We start from the raw sequence: 14,173 nt of genomic DNA, 5'->3' as shown, positions 1-14,173 counted from the left end.
TTTCAGCTAAAAGCAGAACCTTCTCTGCCATTTGTCATTCCGTTCCCTCTTCATGAAACCGTACATCCAACTACCAATAGTTCCATAAATGAAGTTTTGGCTACAGCAAGAAGTGAAGGGCGCAACTCAAATGGATGTGTAGACAAAGTAGGCCAGTATCCATGTCCTAAAGGAAAGAAGATGATACCTCTTTTGAACAAAAAACGTTGGACAGAAAAGAATCCCTGTGGATGACACAAAAGGCTTGGCATATCGCCTCTACCCTGGTTCTTTTCAAATTTTGGACCCCCTTGTTTGATGCAAGCAGAGAATGAATGGATGTCGTCCTAATATGGGTCAAGTTACTATGGCTCCCCCACTTTAATATTGGGACAACCTGATCTTTAAAGACCTTCGGAATTCTTTAGGTTTTTATTTGGAACATGATACATCTTATGAACAAACAAGGAACAGGTCTATGGCCAAAATTCTATTAAATATAATTCTACATGATGGTCTAGCAAGCATGAATGCCAATGGCAGATTCTCAACTGTGAGGGAGTCCCCTTTAGGTATCATTGATGTCACAAGTATGGACAACTAGCAAAAGACTACATGCTCCCTCTGCACAAAGAGCCCTATGATTCCAAGAAGGGAAACACCAAGAATCAGGGCCCTTTAATCTCGGATTTAAGGGTTGAGGAACTGGTCTTGGATGTCCAAGAACAAGCAACGCTAGCAATAAATCCACAGCCACCACAAATATAGGTGAAATCATTTCGTTCAAAGGAGAACAACCTTCAAGACCAGACAGAAGAGGACTTGATGCAGCAACCACATGAAGGTACTCAAATGTTTTAGATCTTTATTTTTTCTTCTTCCCCTGTTTCTCGTGTTAAGCTCATGTTAAGTTGAAAGGGGTTCTAGGGGTTTGGAATATTTTGTCTTCCCTTCTCGTTCCTTGAATCCACTTGTCTCCCCCCCTCTTCTAAACCCCACTTTCCCTTACTTAAGTGTTGTTTCCAATTTCACTTCTCTAGTGATTTCGGTATCACAAAACCTTTCTAAAAATGCACTAAAGGAGGAAATTGCGTGCAGCCTTCGATCCCAAACAATTTTTTGTGTCCCTGAAAGAATTGCATGGGGGCTTGGTAAACCCTCCCTATCAAATCATGGGGCCAAAGGGAAAGGGAGGAAATCTCATCTGTTAAAATACAAAGAAAAGGCTCGAGAGGAACTTGTTGAAGGAAACAACAATCTATTCATGGGGCACTAAGAGCAATGATATCCCTCAACAATGTTCCCCAATGAAAATTATTTCTTTCAACTACAAAAGTTTAGCATGTTCCTCCAAAAAACATGTTTTTTATAGATTAATTGAATTAAACAAACCTAACTAGATCTTGCTTCAAGAAACTCTGGGGGATGGTTTTCTTGTTTCTAAATCACTGGAATCTATCTTGAGTGGGTGGAATTTATAGGCCTCAATGTCAAAGGTGGTTCCAAGGGTCTTGTTATTGGATGGCACTCCAGAGTCTCCAGTTCTTAGAGTGTTGATTTTGGTTTAGTTATCGATTTATTATCCAAAGAACTTGAAACTTCCTTGACTCTCATCAATATTTATGGCCCATACCAAAACAAGGTGGATTTTTGGTATAGATTCTTTTCAAAAATATTTGATAAATTCAAATTCACTAATTATTGGCGGGGATCTCAACTTTTCCCTAGGCGTTTCTGAGCTCCGGGGTTAGAGGGCTAAACTGGATCCTCTAGCTGATTTCTTTACCCGTAAGTTGTTATCCTCCAAGCTAGTAGATATCGAACCGATGAAGCTCAAGTTGACTTGGAGAAAATGTCGAACAGACGATGATTGCATTACAAAAAGAACTGATCGTTTTTTTTTTTTTTTGAAAACTTACTTGAGCGTTTCCATCTAATCAAACAATGGGTTAGTAGTGGGGGGGAGTCTAATCACTCCCCATTTTTTAAGGAAGTCAAAGGGATAGATGACAAGCCAACAAGCCCTTCCAAAATGAACTCCCATTTGTTAAAAGCAGAGGAATTTGTTTCTCTTGTAAATAAGCACTAGAAAAGTTATGACCTCCATGTGGGAACTTCTACAGCAAGCTAGTTTGAAACCAACCTCAAACTCACAAAAATTCTTTCTAAAGAATGGGCCTTCAAAAAAGGACATGCTGAGGATCTTGAACTTCAAAAAGTAGAGAAGGATCTACTCTCATTATCAAATAAAGGGGATGAAGGATTCACCAATTCTTATTCAAGGGAGGTAGTGTTTCGAGTTGACGGTACGTGAATATCACTCTTAGAAGCGAAGGAAGTAGCTTGGAGACTTAAAAGCAAGGAAATTTGGTTGAAGAGTGGCAATGAAAATACAAAATTCTTCCAAGATTTTGTCAATGGTTGCAATTCTTTCAACAATATCTAGTCCTTGGAGGATCGGGATGGGAATGAACTCTCAAGCTTCAAAGAGTTAGCCAATCTTGGGAAGAATCATTTTCACGAACTTTTCAAAGCACCCAAAGGAGTCTCTCTTGCAAAGATAATTCGAGTAGAACAAGCCTTCCCAAGTTTTGTCGAGGAGGAGGATAACAATTACTTGTGAAGGAGGTATAAGACGCAGAACTCAAATCGGTTCTTCACTCCTTTCAAGGGATAAAACCCAAAGCCCTGATGGATGGTTAGTTAAATTTTTTTTTGTAACTCTTCTAGGCTTTAATTCCTAACTCTATGTGCAATTGCATCTATAAAGTCATTGCAAAAGTTATAACCATGATACTGAAGCCCATTTTATCCAAATCCATCTCTAAGATGTAATTTGGCTTCCTATAAGGTCCTCAAAATCATGAAGCAATTGGTGTGGTACAGGAAGGCATGTAGAAATTCTCACTGTAGATTAAACTGATTATGCATTGTACTAAAGCAAAATACTTAATCTACTTCTAAAATAAAACTTGCGGAAGCTTAATCGATTTTGAGCAAGATCAAGCAGAACACATATAACAGAGAAGAAGAATCAATCACACATGAAACACAGAAGAATACTCTGCGGAAAGCCTCAGCTAAAAACCCTGCTATCTGTATTATCATACAAGTGGAAATATCTCAGGATTACACAAAGCTTTAGCTCTCAAGCTATCCAGCTCTCAGTACAATCCCTCACTGCTACTCATAGACAGAATAGACAACACATATCCCTTCCTTTAGTCCTCCAAGCCTCTTATTTCCTTGTGCAGTTTCTCCTGGGTCCTCCAGCTGCCACCTGTGTGATTCTCAAATCACACACTACTATGACCTATGTAGTAATTGTGCAATCCTTAAGGAATGAATTCCTTCTATGTGCAAGAGATATTCACATGGGAATATTCTAGAAACTAATAGTACATTGTCCCTGCCATTAATATCAACTGAATCTTTGTCTGAACTAACATGCATTGGTTATTTATGAGAGAATATTCAGTTATCTAGAGAACAATAGTTGCATGCATGCATGAATTAACTAACTGAACTCACAATTAGTTCCACAAACTGTTTGGAACTAATTTAACTGGACTTAACTCAGTTAACTGATACAACTCAAATACAACTCATCCTTATCTCCTTAACTAAGGGATAACTTCCTCAATCAAAGGGATAATTGTTGCATGTCTTCACAAAGACTTCATGTTTGAATTTATTCAACTAATTAACTCAAGATGAATTAATTAATTATTTTTCAAACAGTTGGTGAGACTAAATTTGAATTTCAATTCAAGGACAAATTAAAATTGGAATATATCTTGAAATGCTATCTATAGCAATGTTATTTTTATCATTTCTTGTTGCTATGTTCAACACTTCCTCTCAACAAGAAAGGGTTTATCTTCCACCCTGATCATGTCTCTGTGGAACTCGAATTTACACTTTGACAATGCCTTGGTCAAAATGTCAGCATCTTGCTCCTTGGTCGAAATATATTGCAACAACATGATCCTCCTCGTGACACAGTCTTTGAGACGATGATACCAAATATCTATGTGCTTGGACCTGTCATGAAATACTGGATTCTCAGACAATTTGGTACACCTCTGATTATCACAATAGATCACAGTTGGATCCATCCTCTGATCAAACAAACCAGCTAGAATTTTCCGCTTCAAAATGGCCTCACATGTTGCCTGACTTGCAGCCATGTATTCAGCCTCTGTTGAGCTCAGTGCAAGTGACTTCTGTTTTCTGTTGTACCAAGAAACTGCAACTAAACCAAGGTTGAAAATTCCTCCTGATGTGCTCTTTCGATCTGATGGACTCCCTACCCAATCTACATCTGTGAATCCCTGTAGCTTCACTCCCTCTGACCGTCTGTACCATAATCCTTATTGAGATGTGCCTCTGAGGTATCTCAAAACATGCTTCTCTGCCTTCCAAAACAGCTTGGTAGGCTGAACCATAGCTTGACTCAGCTAGTTCACAGTGCAGCACAAATTTGGTCATGTGTTCACTAAGTACATCAGTGAACCCACAAACTGCCGATACATAGTAGCCTCTACTACTTCTCCTAAAGTAGCATCCTCCTTCCTCTAGTTACCTACTAGAGGAGTCTGCATGGACTTGCACTTCTCCATGTGGAATCTCCTGAGTATCTCATTAGCATACTTGCCTTGAGACACAAACACTTCCCCATCCTTCTGCCACACTTCCATGCCTAGAAAGTAGTGCATGAGACCCATGTCTTTCATCTCGAACTCTCTTGCAAGGTCCTCCTTGCAAGACCTGATCAATTGATCATCACCTGTCAATATCAAATCATCAACATAAAGAACAATGATCAACTTCTTACCATCCACCATGATGTGATACAAGTTCGCATTCGCTTCACTCTTTGTGAAGCCCAACCCGATGAAGTAGTTGTTGATCCTAATGTACCAAGCACAACATGCTTGCTTCAGCCCGTACAAAGCTCTCTTGAGTCGGCACACATGCGACTCATGATCGAAGGTCTCAAATCCTTATGGCTGCTCTATGTACACCTCTTCCTCAATCTTGCCATTTAGGAATGCAGTCTTCACATCCATTTGATGTATCTTCCAACCCATCTATGCTGATAGTGCCAACATCGATCTGATAGATGAGTACCTTGCTACAGGAGAAAAATTCTCATCATAGTCGATCCCCTCAACCTGTGAGAAACCATGGGCAACAAACCTTGACTTATGTTTCTCCACACTACCATCAGCAGCTTGCTTTACCTTGTAAAGCCAATGGGAACTCACTACTGACTTGTTCTCCGGTCTTGGAACCACATCCCAAACACTGTTCCGAACTATGGAGTCATACTCCTCCACCATAGCATCAACCCAAACTTGGTTGTTGCACTGCTTCCTCAAAGGAAGATGGTTTGGTCTCTACACATTCCCCAACAAGGGCCATGTAACCAGTGTACCGCTCAGGTGACCTCCTCTGTCTGCGCTGAGAAGATGGTTCTCCCACATTCTCTCTCACATCCACCAATAATATGTCAGCCTCCCTTGTGTGTTTCTGCCCATCTCTGAGGTATCTCAAAACATGCTTCGCTGCCTTCCAAAACAGCTTGGTAGACTGAACCATAGCTTGACTCAGCTAGTTCACCGCGTAGCACAAATTTGGTCATGTGTTCACTAAGTAAATTAGTGAACCCACAAGTTGCCGATACACAGTAGCCTCTACTACTTCTTCTGAAGTAGCATCCTCCTTCCTCCAGTTACCTGCTAGAGGAGTCTGCATGGGCTTGCACTTCTCCATGTGGAATCTGCTGAGTATCTTATTAGCATACTTGCCTTGAGACACAAACACTTCCTCATCCTTCTACCACACTTCCATGCCTAGAAAGTAGTGCATGAGACTCATGTCTTTCATCTCAAACTCTCTTTCAAGGTCCTCCTTGCAAGACATGATCAACTGATCATCACCTGTCAATATCAGATCATTAACATAAAGAAAAATGATCAACTGCTTACCTTCCACCATTATGTGGTACAAGTTTGCATTCGCTTCACTCTTTGTGAAGCCCAACCCGGTGAAGAAATTGTTGATCCTAGTGTACCAAGCATGACATGCTTGCTTCAGCCCGTACAAAGCTCTCTTGAGTCGGCACACATGCGACTCACAATCGAAGGTCTCAAATCCTTTTGGCTGCTCTATGTACACCTCTTCCTCAATTTTTCCATTGAGGAATGCAGTCTTCACATCAATTTGATGTATCTTCCAACCCATCTGTGTTGATAGTGCCAACATCGATCTGATAGATGAGTACCTTGCTAAAGGAGCAAAAGTCTCATCATATTTGATCCCCTTGACCTTTGAGAAACCACGGGCAACAAACCTTGCCTTATGTTTCTCCACACTACCATCAGCAGCTTGATTTACCTCATAAAGCCAACGGGAACTCACAACTGACTTGTTCTCTGGTCTTGGAACCACATCCCAAACACTGTTCCAAACTATGGAATCATACTCCTCCACCATAGCATCAACCCAAACTAGTTGTTGCACTGCTTCCTCAAAGGAAGATGGTTCAGTCTCTACACATCCCCCAACAAGGGCCATGTAACCAGTGTACCACTCAGGTGACCTCCTCTATCTATGCTGAAAATATGGTTCTCCCACATTCTCTCTCACATCCATCAACAATATGTCAACCTCCCTTGTGTGTTTCCACCCATCTCTGGAAGACTCTGCATGAGTGGATGTCTCCACTCCTGGAACCTCTGCATGCGGTTGCTCCCCATCAGTCTGAGGCTCCTCCTCCTTAGGAACCAAAATTTCCTCCTCTACATGCATCTTGAGTTCCCTCTCAAGGGAAACTCACATGGCCTTCATCTCATCGAACTTAAGATCTATGCAAACCATTGTCCTCTGACTGGTAGGAAAATACACCCGAAAGTTGTGGGGAGTATCAGTGTACCCCACAAGTATCCCCAACTCTGTTGTCAGCTCTAGCTTCTTCCGGGCATCCTTGGTCACATGGCAATAAACCGATGAGCCAAAGATCCTGAAATGACTCACATTTGATCTCTTCCCAGAGAAAGCTTCCTCTGGTGTCTTCATCCCAAGTATGTGATGTGGGCTTCTATTCTGCAAGTAAACCGATGTGTTGCATGCCTCAACCCACAAATGAAGTGGTAGGCCTTGGTCATGCAACATCGCCTGAGCCACTCCGATAATTGTTCTATTCTTCCTTTCGAACACCCCATTCTGTTGTGGGTTATGGGGTGTCGTCAACTCCCGTTTAATTCCTTCTACTGCACAGAAGTCCTTAAACTCTTGAGAGACATACTCTCCACCATTATCGCTTCGCAAGGCCCTGATTTTATTTCCTGATTCTTTCTCAACCAAGGCATTGAACTCACAAAACCTTGAGAAGGTTTGATCCTTATTTTGCATGAAATAGATCCAGCATCTACGAGAAAAATCATCAATGAAAATAACATAGTACCTTTGTTTAGCGGTGGAGGCTGTCAAGAATGGTCCACACACATCTGTATGAACTCGCTCCAAAATTGCTTCAGCTTGACTGTCTCGATCATGAAAGGAAGATTTTGCATACTTACCCAAGGTACAAACTTTGCATGTGTCCACTTGGTTAAGTTTACCTTTTGGAAGTCTGGTAGAAATCTGTTGCATGATCTTCAAGGCCCCATGATGCAAGTGGCCCAACCTTCTATGCCATAACTCACCAATATCTTGGCTTTGCACCAATTTTGCTTTGGAACTCAATGAAGCACAGTCATCTACCTCTAACTTGTAGAGATTCTTCACTCGAATCCCAATCCTCTTGGTCTAGCCCGTGGCTATGTGTCTCAGGAACGCCTTTTCTTTACTGAAGACTACATCATAACCTTTCTATTCCAACATTGCGCCCGATTCCAAGGTTTTCTTTAGTCCAGGCACATACTTTACATCAGTCAGGGTGAGAGGAGCTCCATGCTCCCTCTGAAACACAACTATACCTTCACCTAAAACATGGTACTTTCCATCATCGATCATCTCTATCTGCATCAAGGTACTGAACAAACTCTTATCACCAGTCATGTGGAATGAAGCTCCACTGTCCAGGTACCAAACACAACCCACCATTGATGAAACCATGCATGCGATGAGGGTAAAATCCAATTCGAACTGTGAGGCTAGTGCCTCACCATCTGATCCTTTCGAGGATCCCTTATTAGATTTCTTCAATGGACAATTAGTTGCATAATATCCAACCTCATGACAATTAAAGAATCGCACTTTAGATTTGTCAATCTTCTTTCCACCATGGGAGGAACTCGATTTGGAATGGGAAGCCTTCCCTTTCCCTTTCCGCACCTTACCTGCTAAGGCTAGATTTTCTTCATCATCATGTTTTGATGAAGAACCATCTCTAGTGCTTCTCCTAATCTCCTCATGCATTAGATCCGAGCACCGTCATTCCCAATCTGGCAGTTTCTCTCTTCCATTCACTGAGTCTTGGTAGCTATGCCAGCTCTTAGGAAGATCGAGGAGAGCAAGACTCACCATATCATCATCAGTTGTTGTGATTCCTACACTTCCAAGCTCATCTCTGCAAGTGGTGAGCTTGTTCAGATATATAGATATTGTGTCACCCTTTTAACACTTGATTTTCTGAAGCTTGTCTTTCAGCGCCAGCTTCCTCTGGTCATTGTTGTTCTGATATAGATCCTTCAATGTCTTCCACATTGAAAACAGAGTCTCCTTCCCATGGAGACTCGAGACAATATGGTCTCGAACTCCCTCCATAAGAATCCTCCTCGTTCTCACCACACATTTCTTCCATTCCGCCAAATCTTGGGCATTAGCTGCTGCTAGCTTGGGGACTTCTTGATCAATGAATTCCTTCAAACCGTTGTCTTCTAATACTACTTCCATGTGATCCTTCCATGCTATGTAATTCGAACTGCCATCCAGGGCATACTCGAGTCTCAACCCATTGAACGCCATTAGTGAACTTTGAGATGTGATAAGAAATCGATTTTGTACCTACAATCAAGAACTTTGAACTTTGAACTTCTCCCTTCTTTGTATATTGTTCTCCGCTTTGATCACCTTTGCTCTGATACCATGTAGAAATTCTCACTGTAGATTAAACTGATTATGCAATGTACTAAAGCAAAATACTTAATCTACTTCTACAATCAAACTTGCGGAAGCTTAATCGATTTTGAGCAAGATCAAACAGAACACATATAACAGAGAAGAAGAATCAATCACACATGAAACACAGAAGAATACTCTGGGGAAAGCCTCAACTAAAAACCCCGCTATTTGTATTATCATACAAGTGGAAATATCTCAGGATTACACAAAGCTTTAGCTCTCAAGCTATCCAGCTCTCAGTACAATCCCGCACTGCTGCTCATAGACAAAATAGACAACACATATGCCTTCCCTCAGTCCTCCAAGCCTCTTATTTTCTTGCGCAGTTTCTCCTAGGTCCTCCAGCTGCCACATGTGTGATTCTCACCTCACACACTACTATGACCTCTATAGTAACTGTGCAATTCTCAAGGAATGAATTCTTTCTGCATGCAAGAGATATTCACGTGGGAATATTCTAGCAACTAATATTACATTGTCTTTGCCTTTAATCTCAACTGAGTCTTTGTCTGAACTGACATGCATTGGTTATTTATGAGAGAATATTCAGTTATCTGGAGAACACTAGTTGCATGCATGCATGCATTAATTGACTGAACTCACAATTAGTTCCACAAACTATTTGGAACTAATTTAACTGGACTTAACTCAGTTAACTGAGCTAAGTAATTATAACTCAAATACAAGTCATCCTTATCTCCTTAATTAAGGGATAATTGTTGCATGTCTTCATAAAGACTTCATGTTTGAATTTCTTCAACTAATTAACTCAAGGTGAATTAATTAATTATTTTTCAAAGAGCTGGTCACAAAAAATTCGAATTTTAATTCTCAATTTTAATTCAAGGACAAATTAAAATTGGAATATATCCTGAAATGCTATCTATAGCAATGTTATTTTTAACATTTCTAGTTTTTACCATTTCTTGTTGCTATTTTCAACAAGGCATACATAGAATTAAAATGCATAAGATGAAAGAGGTTATCCTCAAGATAAACCTCTCAAAATCCTACGACAGGGCCAATTGGTTATATATCAAGCTCCTTTTAACTCACGCCGGCTTTTGTCCAAACTCTGTGTTAAGATAATGAGTTGTCTTCAATATGTGGCTTTCGCAGTTCTTATAAATGGCTCTACATCCCTCTTTTTCCACACTCATAGGGGCCTTAGGCAAGGATTTCTGCTTTCTCCTCTCCTCTTTATGTTGGTGGCAAAAGGATTGAGCATACTAATGGAAGAAACAAATAAGAGAGGTGAGATCAATGGTTAAATCATTGCTCAAGCTTTAGCTGTTACTCATCTACTTTTTGTAGATGAGATCTTATTTTTTGTAATGGATCCTTTTGAGATGTAGATGAGATTCTTGAAATTCTACCTATATTTGGGAAATCCACTAGAATGATTATAAATGACAAGAAATCCACCATCCCTTTTCACAACCTGAATGATAGGGAAAACCAGTACTTCAGGTAGAACTTCTCATTCGATCATAAATTTCCAGCTGAAGGTCTAAAATATTTAGGCTTCCATCTCAAACCAAATAGCTACAACAAAGAGGATTGGAATTGGCTTTTAGCTAAACTATGTTGTTGTTTCAGGTGGTTATCTAGAGCAAGAAGGCTAGTCTTGCTAAAATACGTTTTAGAGGCAACTCTAGTTTACTAGATGTCTCTAGCTTGGATACCCAAATGTATCTTGTTAAAAGCAAGAAGACTCTACTTTAGGTTCCTATGGATTGGCCATAAAGAACAATATGTTCTTCCTAATTGGATGGCAACACCAAAATCTCTCAAATGGTGGGGGATAAAATATATTTTTCTTTTCTCAAAATTGTTGGTTGCAAAATGTGGTTGGCGGCTTCTATCATCCCATAGCCTTTGGACTATAGTTGTCACGCATAAGTATGTCGCTCCAATTACACTCTAAGACTAGATTAGAAGAGTAGAAAAGACTTGTAAAAACATCTCTGTCATTTGGAGGGCCACTTTGAACCAGGGTTGCGAGGGAGTGCACCCCCACCCCCCCTCACGACCCTGCTCCCAATTCGAGGGAGAAATTTCATGAGCACGCTCCCGGCAAAAAAAAAGGCTCCCTGGTTTTTTGAGAACATTTGGTCTTTTTCGCAAATATTTTTTTGCAGTAATATTCAAAATGCAATTTGATATGAGATTCATGGTAATGTTAAATTCTTAAAGTAAAAGTGACATTCTCCTTAATCTTCATTTTCATCCTTTTACTTAAATTTCTAACATTACCACGAAATGACTCGGGGTGTTTGAGAGTGGTTCCGACCTCATTGGATTTCGTATGGAAAAAGTAGAATTTTAGATTTCATTCAAAATCCAATAGACTTATCAATTTTTCAGGATTTCAGGATTGGGGGCATTGCATTGTTTCCACTGGATTTTGTCATGTATTAGGGTATGGAACTCATATTTAATCAAGAGTACCAATCCCTCTATGTACCTTGATGTTAGTGACATTGGTTGTTTAACTCCTCTATCATGACCCTCCTAAAAATGTACGCATCACTCAAACAAAATCTTGACTTGACATGCTATGCTTTTTCTATTTTATGTTAATGCTTAGAGAGTGATTGGTGGGCTCCAGTATTGCAGCAATAATGCTGCAACTCCTGGAACTCCCTTCTTTAATTTTATCAACCCCGTAGTTCGTAACAAACTTGGAAGCGACGGTGTTGTATGCACAAGTACTAGCTCTTGCCGCAGCTGTCACTTGGTCAGCTGGCACAAGTCCGCTAGGAGCTTAAGCCAACTTCTATGAGCTCTTAGAAGAAGCTTTTTAACTGATGGATGGAAGCTAACTCAAAGGAAGCTAATCTACTTGTGGAAAGAAACTGAAAGCCAAAAAGAAACGCAAACCCTAGAAAACCCTAATTCTACAAGCTAGTCCTACTGACGTAAAGGTGAGCATGCAAACTACTGACAGAGATGCCATTACTTCTATGAAGGTAAAATACATGTGTCTAGACTACCTCTATCTGAAGAAAACATATTTTTGTATTTTTGAATAAGTTGTTAGAGTTATCATGCATGTGCTTTTAACTATTTTTTACTATGCAGAGGTGGATCAAGGAGGAGAAATGCTTGGAAAAGGTTGGGAAGGTACAGAGAGGGCCTAAGGGGTCCCTAGTACCCTTCCAGAGAGTTTCATAGGGTTTGACTATCAAGAAACCTCATTCGTGAGCTTCTACAGGAAATCTGCAGGGGTTCTACAGGATGTTTTGGGATTTCTACAAGATGTTCTGTAATTTTTCTACAGGATGTTTAGTAATGGAATTTTGGAGCATGGATGGAGGGAAAAAGGTGGAGGAATGAGTATGGAGGTGAAATAGGGGTGTAGGGGAGTTCAAGACTTGGAGGATGGAGTTGAGGAGAAGGTGTAGATGGCTGGACTTGTTCCAAGAAGGCTGGAATAATGCTGCACAAAAGGTAGGGTTATGAGGGAAATGTGGCAACGTGAGGCAAGAAACCAAGTTAGGAGATGGAGAAGATGGGTTTGAGGGAGTCTGGGCAGATAGAGAAGTGGTATAGGTGCTCTGCAATTTGTGTTTCCAACTGAACCAACAAAGACATGCAAGAAAACAAAGATCTAGTTATGCTACCCTAATATGATCTAGCTAACAGTAACAAGAATGGAAAACAGCTTTATTTGGAAGGAAACCATGTATATTAACTATGCAATGAAGCATTCAAAGATCTGAACATGTAACCAACTTCTGCAAATGAAAACCAAACATTAATGATTGCATGGCAAAGCAAATTCAATGTTTTTGTGGGCAGCAAAGTCATCCTAGTCACAGCTCCTGATCCCACTGAGGGAGAGGTGAAACCACAGATGTTTGTTGGCCCTTTTCTTGAATCTTTTTCTGTTAACAACCTATCAACTAAATCTGAGCATGAAGAGCTATTTTACTCATCAAAAAACAAACTAAATAACAAAACAAGATTTAGATCTAAATAGCAGATTTTATTCTAAGAATGCAGCAAAAACACATAAAGATAATCAAAGGAGGTATTGGGCGCTTGAGATGGGCCCAACCCCAAGATCTATAGCCTCCAAAGAGAGATTTAGAGCTGGTGCAAAGCTGGATTCATCTTTATTGAGCAAGAAAAGAAGAGTTACATCAAAACTGTCCACAAGGAGAACTTGAAAATGAGCTGAAAGCAAAGCTAATCTATTGCCTAAAAATCGAAATACAAACTAGCTAACTTCTGCCTACAAAATGACTAACCATTGGTTACCCAAAATGACTAACTACTAGCTACAAATTGACTAACCACTAGCTAACCAAAATGAAGCCCTAAGCCTTCTTATTTATACAAACTGAGGACCCCAACAGTCCTCCTAAACTTTAGGGACTCGGCTGCCCAAAACTTGTAGTTAACAGCAGTCCTACTTGACTTGCTTGGCTGCCCTTGTGCTAATTGATTTGGTAGCCCTTGAACTCCGAGCTGATGGTGGAGAATTCGAGGTAAGGGCCCGTAAATGAAGGGGACACCTTCCTAGAAATCCTCTCCCTTGTTCTCCCACGAATTTGGCTGCCAAGTGCTCATTAAAACCTTCAATTTTGTCTCCAAATTGACCAAAAAGGCTACACAAAGCACACATTAGACTTGTTGGCATAATGACTAACCCAATTCACTCTATTAGCATAAATATAATAAAAAACATGCAATAAACTAATGAGAATGGTGGATTAAGTCGAATTAGGAGGTTGAATGAGCCCAAATAATTATCCATTTTTGGGGCTCATCATCACCCCCCTACTGAAAGTGTTGCTCATCCTCTGAGCAACCAATTTATCTCCTCATCTTTGATGGCCCTGGTGGCCTCCCTGTCATGCCAAGATTTTGAAGTGATGTCCTCTTCTTAGTCATGAAACCATGCTTTTCTCTCTGCTCCTTCCCACTGCCTATGCTTCTTTTCCTAGAGAATTCTCAACTTCCTGTAGAACTGTCTCAGCATCCTGTAGAACTGTCTTTGAGTCCATTATCTAAATTCTCTCTCTCCAAGTGAAGGTTTTTGGCTTCCTCATTC

The sequence above is a fragment of the Pinus tabuliformis genome, chromosome 8 (assembly GCF_031772625.1).
Source record: "Pinus tabuliformis cultivar Carrire ecotype Pingquan chromosome 8, CPIR1, whole genome shotgun sequence".
In the NCBI taxonomy this organism is placed as follows: Eukaryota; Viridiplantae; Streptophyta; class Pinopsida; order Pinales; family Pinaceae; genus Pinus; species Pinus tabuliformis.
Note: the sequence above shows the minus strand (reverse complement) of the source record.